General features: G+C 56.7%; 1 long non-coding RNA gene across 1 annotated transcript; it reads left to right on the forward strand.

The window, feature by feature from the left end:
* The first annotated feature begins 630 nt into the window (after positions 1–630).
* LOC121015229 (uncharacterized) lies at positions 631–1,764 on the forward strand. The gene is made up of 3 exons (XR_005783714.1): positions 631–706; positions 1,043–1,153; positions 1,626–1,764. It is a non-coding gene; the product is annotated as an uncharacterized LOC121015229 (long non-coding RNA).
* Positions 1,765–7,112: the final 5,348 nt, after the last annotated feature.

A 7,112-nucleotide genomic window follows, 5' to 3' on the forward strand; every position in this document is an offset into this window, starting at 1 on the left:
GAAGGGACCCAGCTTCGCTCTCTTCCCGGGTGTCGTCCTGGGTGTGGTGGGTGGGCTTGACCACACCTCAAGTCTCATCGGCAGACCGCAGGAGGTCACACAGAGGACCACACGCTCCCTTCGCCACCGAGAGTCGGGGACATCGGGAGTTTGAAGGACCCAGGAGGCCTTGGTGGGTGGGACTGCCTGAGTGTGGCACTCTTGGGACGGGCTTTGGGGCTCAGAGCACATGGGCCGGGTCCTAAAGAGAACCAGGCACCCCTGTAATTTCCCAGGCGCTCCTCGACCGGGTGAAAATATCCCCTAGAAGGTAGATTCCTAAGGCCCCACTGAAAAAATGACCACAAGTCTTGATTACCTACCTGGGGATCGTCCATGTTGCAGGTTGAGGCCGAAGCTTAATTTTTAGGTATTTCAGGCACCCCCCTATCCCAGCCTCTGGACTGCCCGGCCATTCTATCAGTTGCCGTGCATGTAGGGGATGCAAACACATTTTAATATTGCTGTAAACAGACGGAATTAGGATGGTAAATCTGGTGGAGAAACACACACACACACACACACACACACACACGCGCACACATGAAATAAATAAATAAGTTACCACCCCAAACCCTACCTCACTATTTTAGGTAACAGGAGGGTGAGCTGCTGGTTGGTGTATCCATGGCTCTCGTTTGTCAGGATTGACTGCATCATTGGAAAGGTGCTCGAGGAAATGCTGTAGCCCCCACCCCACCCCTGTGGTGGGGAAAGATTCGCACCAGCCCCCTGGTGCCCCAGGAAGGGACCCTCCCTCAATCCTTATGTACAGTCAGGCTGCAGAGTGACCCGGCTGGAAGTGATTTGGCCCAGTTGGACCCAGAGGAGTACGGGAGGGATCAGAGAGACCCTAGGAGGCCCTAAGTGTCCAGAAGGGTGGTGCTAGAACAAGGTGATCAGGTGGGTGGGATGGCAGGATGATGGGGGGTGGGGGGGGTGGGGTGAGGGCAGGGCTCTGGTAGACCCCAGCAAGAGTTAGATTCAATCCTGGCATCTGCAGGTATGGATTGGTAAGTGTTCTGAACCAGCCCAGTGCTCAGCTTAGGAAGACCCTTATCCTTGCTTCCAGAAGCTCGCCGTGCACGGATGGGGAAGATCAATGTGTCCCCAGGTATTCGTGCTATGTTAGAACAATGGCCGGGAGAGAGGCACGTACAGGCACTCAGAGCACCGCGGGTGGGACCAAGTGTCCCGGGAGGACGAGGAGGGTAGACAGTGCTTCACAAGGACAGGGGACAGCATCTGGACTGGGCCTTCAGTTGTCAAAGGGGGGAGCTGGTGCCATAGGGCTGGGCCCAGAGCGGGGATGGAGGGATGTCTGGAGACAGGGGTTGGGGCCAGATGGTGAAGGGCCTGGAACACTGTGCTTAAGAAGTTAATTGAAAATTAATTCCGAAGGCACGAGAGAGCCATCCGCTGTTGCTGAGCCGGAGAACGCGAGGTCTTGGCCTGGGTTTTAGAAAGAATGTTCTGGAAGGTACAGGGAGGATGTGCTGGACACAGCAGTTCCCAGCCTTGAGTGCCTCAGGATCGCCTGGGGGCTTGTTGAAATGCTGCCCTCTCCGCCCCCCTCCTCCCCCCAGGTCTCTCATTCAGCAGGTCTGGAGAATTTGCAGGCCTAAGGACTCCCGGGTGCTTCTGATCCTGCTCGTCCCAGAACCACCCTTTGAGAACTGCTGGGTCACAGAGAGGAGGGGCTGGACGCAAGGAGACCAGCTGGAAAGAAAGGATAATAGGGGGGCCTGGGTGGCTCACTGGGTTGAGCGTCTGACTTCAGCTCAGGTCATGATCTCGCGGTATGTGGGTTCAAGCCCCGCATCGGGCTCTGTGCTGACAGTTCGGAGCCTGGAGCCTGCTTCAGATTCTGTGTCTCCCTCTCTCTCTCTCTGCTCTTCCCCTGCTCTCTCTCTCTCTCTCTCTCTCAAAAATAAATAAAAACATTTTAAAAAAGGATAATACAATGAAAAGTGATGAGGGGACGGGACGGGGGGACTCCTCATGTGGGCAGGGAGGAGAGGCACAGGGCCCAGCTGTGGGGAGCAGGGGCAAAAGCCATATATGACTTGGGATTTGCCGAAGCAGCAGGGACCGACAGAGGCAAAGAAGTTCCGGGCAGGAAAACCGGGGATGGGATGAGGCAAGGCTTAGATTCCCAGGAACGAGGCCAGAAGCCAGATGTTGGGGCTCCCCCGCCTTTAGTTAAGGCCTCAGGTGTGGGAGACGGCTGCAGCTGCAGACAGGTCTGAATTCCAAGGTCAGGAGCACGCGAGGACAGCGAGTCAAGCCGATCAGGCCTAGAAACACCACAGGTGGAGAAAATCGATTCGCTGGCTGTGGTGATGTGCCAACCCAGTCAGGGCGCCCTGTTGCTGGCATCTGATTTGCAGCCTGGGGCCTCAGAGCATCAAAATGGACAGCCTTGACCCGGGACCAGAGCCCCGGTGACACGGCCCTGCTGGGACCCGGCTGCAAAGCCCCAAGGCCCCCAAGCCCGGGCGCTCGCCTGACCACCCACAGGAGGGACGCATCCTCCGGGAAAGGCGGAGAATCCGTTCAGGGCAGAGCAACAGGCTTTCACCTACTCTGGAGCAGCCCAGGGGGAGGCAAGGGGGCTGCAGGGGGTAGGAGGTGAGCGAGCAGAGCTCACGAAGACGTGGCCATGAGTTATCAGCTATGAAGACCCAAACAGACGTCTTCATCCCTTCCCTGGTGCTTCCTCCCACTGTGGCCGAGGCCATGACCCTGGATCTGACTCTTCTTCCCTCCCCCTTCACTATCTCCTTGCATCTGACCCCCCTCAGCAGTTCATTTAATGTGCACAAGATAGTTTACCGTGATGGAAGGGAAGCTGGTGTCTGAACTGTGCACCACTTACAGTTCAGGTCATTCATTCATTCATTCATTTATCTAATTTGAGAGAGAGAGAGAACGTGGCAGAGAGAGAGAGGGAGAGAGAGAATCCCAAGCAGGTTCTGTGCCGTCAACATAGAGCCCAACGTGGGGGCTCGATTTCACATACCAAGTAATCATGACCTGAGCTGAAATCAAGAGGCGGATACTTAACCGACTGAGCCCCCCAGGCGCCCCACACCCACTTACAGTTTACACGTCCTTCAGCTCACACCAGGTGGACTCCCCGGCCGACAGGTGTCGGTGTGTATGTTGGCCAGTAATATGCACGCACACTGCTCTGTGTCAGGGACTCTGCCCATCTCAGTCCCAGCTCTGGCGCTCCCGGTTAAAACCGTTCTCCCAGAAACATCCCAAGTGCAGAGCAGTGTAGTGGCTTCTCTGGGGTCACCTGCAAAGTCTCCATCCTGTGCACCCATCATTCCTGGGCATTTGTCCCCACCCCTCCCCACCCCCCCAGGATCCCAGGTCCTGAATTGTTCTTGCTTTCAAACTGACCCCGGGACCCTCCTGCTCATTGCCGCCATTAGGGTTTTGTCCCCTCCCCGCGGCCCCGGGTTGCCACATCTGCCCCAGCCAGCCCTTACACGGCACGCATTGTCTCTCCTGGCACCAACATTAGCGGGGACATCTGGGCTCTAAAGCCCAATGACATCTCACTCACTGCTCCTTTCAGACCGAGATTTCTCTCCAGCGCACAACGACTGTAGAGAAGGCTATTTGGGTCGCAGGGCCAATGGGGAGTGTCTCTGGCTGGGTGTCCTTGTCTAGAGGAGACTTGGAGGGCGGAAGGCAGCCTAGGGAAAGGGGAGGGAATAAACTGAGTGCAGGAGGAAGCGGGCATCATAAGGAGCAGGTGGAAAACTTGTTCTCCTGTGCCCCCTGTGGGCAGCCTGGGGCGGGGAGGCAGTCTTTCCCCGGTAGGACAGCATCTACCGCAGGGGTCAGCAGGCTGTGAGGGACGGTAAGGCCAGGGTGGCTTTTAGGGGGTGGCAGTCAGCTCACCAGGCCAGCTCATGCCTCTCCCTGCGGTGGCTGGGAGGCCAGAGACGCTGCAGACCTGTGGAGCCCATCCCGTGGCTTTCCACTCGCTTCTCCTTCAAACTTCAGAAGAGCTCAGTGGACTCCCAGAAGCACAATCAGAAGGGAAGATAAGACAATGACAAGTCTAAGGGGAAGAAGGGACAGAAATCCTAAAGCCTTCCTGCAGGGACTCTCCCGAAGGCCAAAACACTAAGACCAAACTTTATTACCACTCCTGGACGCCGACACCTGCTGAGCGCTTACGGCCAAACACAGCTTCACGCGCGTGGCCCCATTTATTGTCACCATGACCCTGAGAGGAAGGAATGATTAATATGATCAATTTGGAGATGAGAAAATGGAAGCTCAGGGAGTTCAGTGCCTGGCCCAAGACCACGGAGCAAGGACTCGAGACGGGGACTGCTTCCCTCCTCCAACCCCCCCCCCCCTCCAGCACCAAAGCCCATATTTGCAACGATGCCAGCCTAGCAGCTGTGTGCAGCATTGCCCACAGCTCCCCGGGCTGCCGTCAGTGCTCCTCACCCTCTTGTACCAAGAACCACCTAAGCCAGCTGCCCCAGCCAAGTCCCCAGCAGTCAGCCTTACACGGGAGGTCAGTAAACTGGCCCACGGGCCAGATCAGCCCTGCCACCTGCTTCCATGAAGGGATGCTAGAACATCGCCATGCCAGTACATTTACGTGTTGTCCGGGCCTGCTCGACGCTCCAAGGCATGACCCGGGCGGGGCAACATAGGCCATGTGGCCACATGGTGACGCCTGTGATATTCGCTACCTGCCCCCATACAGAAAAGTCTGTTGGCGCCTGGCCTTTGGTAAAACCACAAGGCCGTCAGCATCCAGCAGAGCCCAGCTGAGAAGGTGCCGGGGTGATGGATGGGCATGTGGAAGTGTGAATATGTGCACAGAGGGCTCCAGACTGCGTCGGTGACGTCCTTGGAGAAGGAGGGGTGGGTGTTGAGGGGCCGCAGTCTCCTTTCTGGGGAAGCTGGGTTTCAGAGGCTTTCACAGAGTGGCACGAAGGCCGCTTGCGGGGGCTGCTGAAATTTGGGTAATCTTCCCCTAATTAAGCAATTATCTCGGATCTAGCTGCTCCCATCTCCAGGAACTTTTCCAGGGAGGGTGCGGGGGAGGGGGACGGAGGGGTAGCGTTTGGCAAACCCCAGATAGAGAAACAGCCCAGTGGTGAGTTTCTCTGCCGAGCCCGGCTGGGGGGGTGGAGCGGCCCTCAAAGGCGTGCTTGAAAGTGACGTACCTGGTCCCCAAAGCCAACGTCCCCGGAGCCAAACACACACCTAGCGACCAACTCATACCAGGAGATTGGGGCCCTCGGGGAGAACGGAGAGCCGGATTCAGACGGCGGTTGGCAGGGACGTTTCTTTGCAAAACGGGGTTTATGGACTGTTGCCATACCCCCTTCCAATGGGGTATTTGATTGGACCCTCACCCATCTTTCCACGGAAGCCAAGAAGTCAGAGCCTTCCCTGTTTTCCAGGTGGAGACGTCGTTAGGGACTACAGACCCTGCCCCAAGCTGGCAGGTGGCGGCATCGAGGCTAGGTCCCCCTGGGGGCAGGAGCAGGTGCAAGCGAGATGGAGGTAGTGCAGGGGCTGCCTCGGGGAGGGGGAGACTCTTGTGTCCTCGGGGTGGCCACGGGCCCTGTGCCCGCTGGCCCAGCCTCTGCTGGCTGGGGCCTGCGCCACCACGGAAACGCCCTCGGCATCCCTTCTGGTGTCTACTCTCTGCACCACAGTTGAGAAGTTGGCCAGAAAGTTTGGGTAGGGGGGTGCAGGACGGGACCCACGGCTGCTTCTCAGGGGAGCCTGTGGCTGGAGGAACAGCCGAGGACCACAGGGGGCGCCCTGCCTGGCTGGTGAAGGCCCAGGGAGCCCAGGACAGAGAGCGCGAGGCTGGGGTACCCAGAGCCTCCTGAGGCCTCTGCCTCGCTGGGGGCTCCCGAGGGCCGCGGATGATCAAGGCTGATAAAAGTTACACCGTATTTATTTATTCTCCAGAAGTGCAGAGGGCCCTGAATAAAAGGAAAGGCCAAAGCATGTAGAGACCATAAAAAGAGAGTTTAGTTTTTATGCAGTGGGAACCCAGGGAATTAATTCCCGACTGACAGAGGTCGCACGACAGGAGTTGAGTTTTAAACAGGCCCAGTGAGGAGCCTGGGGAGGCAGGGAAGAGGCGGCTGGGTGAGGAGGCCGGGGTGGAGGACGGCAGAGGGAGGGGTGGGGGGGGGGGCCCTCAGAGCACGGAGGACATGGACGCTAGAGACCCATTTCGAAGCACACTCGCAAGAAGGCTCTAAAGGCCAAGTAACTCGGTGCTGATCTCTTTCAGGACGCATTTATTGAGCACCTACTGTGTGTTGGGGCCCAGCCTGATGTCCTGGGGATTATAGTGATGGATATACTGGGGTTCTCTTTGTCTTTTGGGGGAACCAGGAGCCATATCAGCTGTGGTCCTGACATAGCTGGGGCCGTGACGGGGGCCATCGGCACCACAGAAAGAGCAGGGCCAGGGAACCAGACCCCATTCCCTCTGCTGTAAACTCTGCCGTCCTGGGCAACATGGTAATCTCTCTCTGCCTCAGTTTCCTCATATAGAAATTAGGTGTAATCAGAGCAGCTGTTTCCTGAGATTGTCCTGAGGCTTCATATTAATAGACATGGCCTGGCACGTAGTGCTTTCTATCAGGGCACGTCCTGATAAATAGTCTGAGTTTTGGGAAAAGTGCTAGGATTTCCCGGAGTGATTCATTCATTGAATCTGGTCTGGGAAGGCTTCATGGAGGAGGTGACTTTTGACTTAGTTTTTTTTTTTTTAATTTTTTTTTTCAACATTTATTTATTTTTGGGACAGAGAGAGACAGAGCATGAATGGGGGAGGGGCAGAGAGAGAGGGAGACACAGAATTGGAAACAGGCTCCAAGCTCTGAGCCATCAGCCCAGAGCCCGACGCGGGGCTCGAACTCACAGACCGCGAGATCGTGGCCTGGCTGAAGTCGGACGCTTAACCGACTGCGCCACCCAGGCGCCCCTTTTTTTTTTTTTTAATTTTTTTTTCAACGTTTATTTATTTTTGGGACAGAGAGAGACAAAGCATGAACGGG

The sequence above is a fragment of the Herpailurus yagouaroundi genome, unplaced genomic scaffold (assembly GCF_014898765.1).
Source record: "Herpailurus yagouaroundi ecotype Mexico unplaced genomic scaffold, PumYag 206, whole genome shotgun sequence".
Taxonomy (NCBI): domain Eukaryota; kingdom Metazoa; phylum Chordata; class Mammalia; order Carnivora; family Felidae; genus Herpailurus; species Herpailurus yagouaroundi.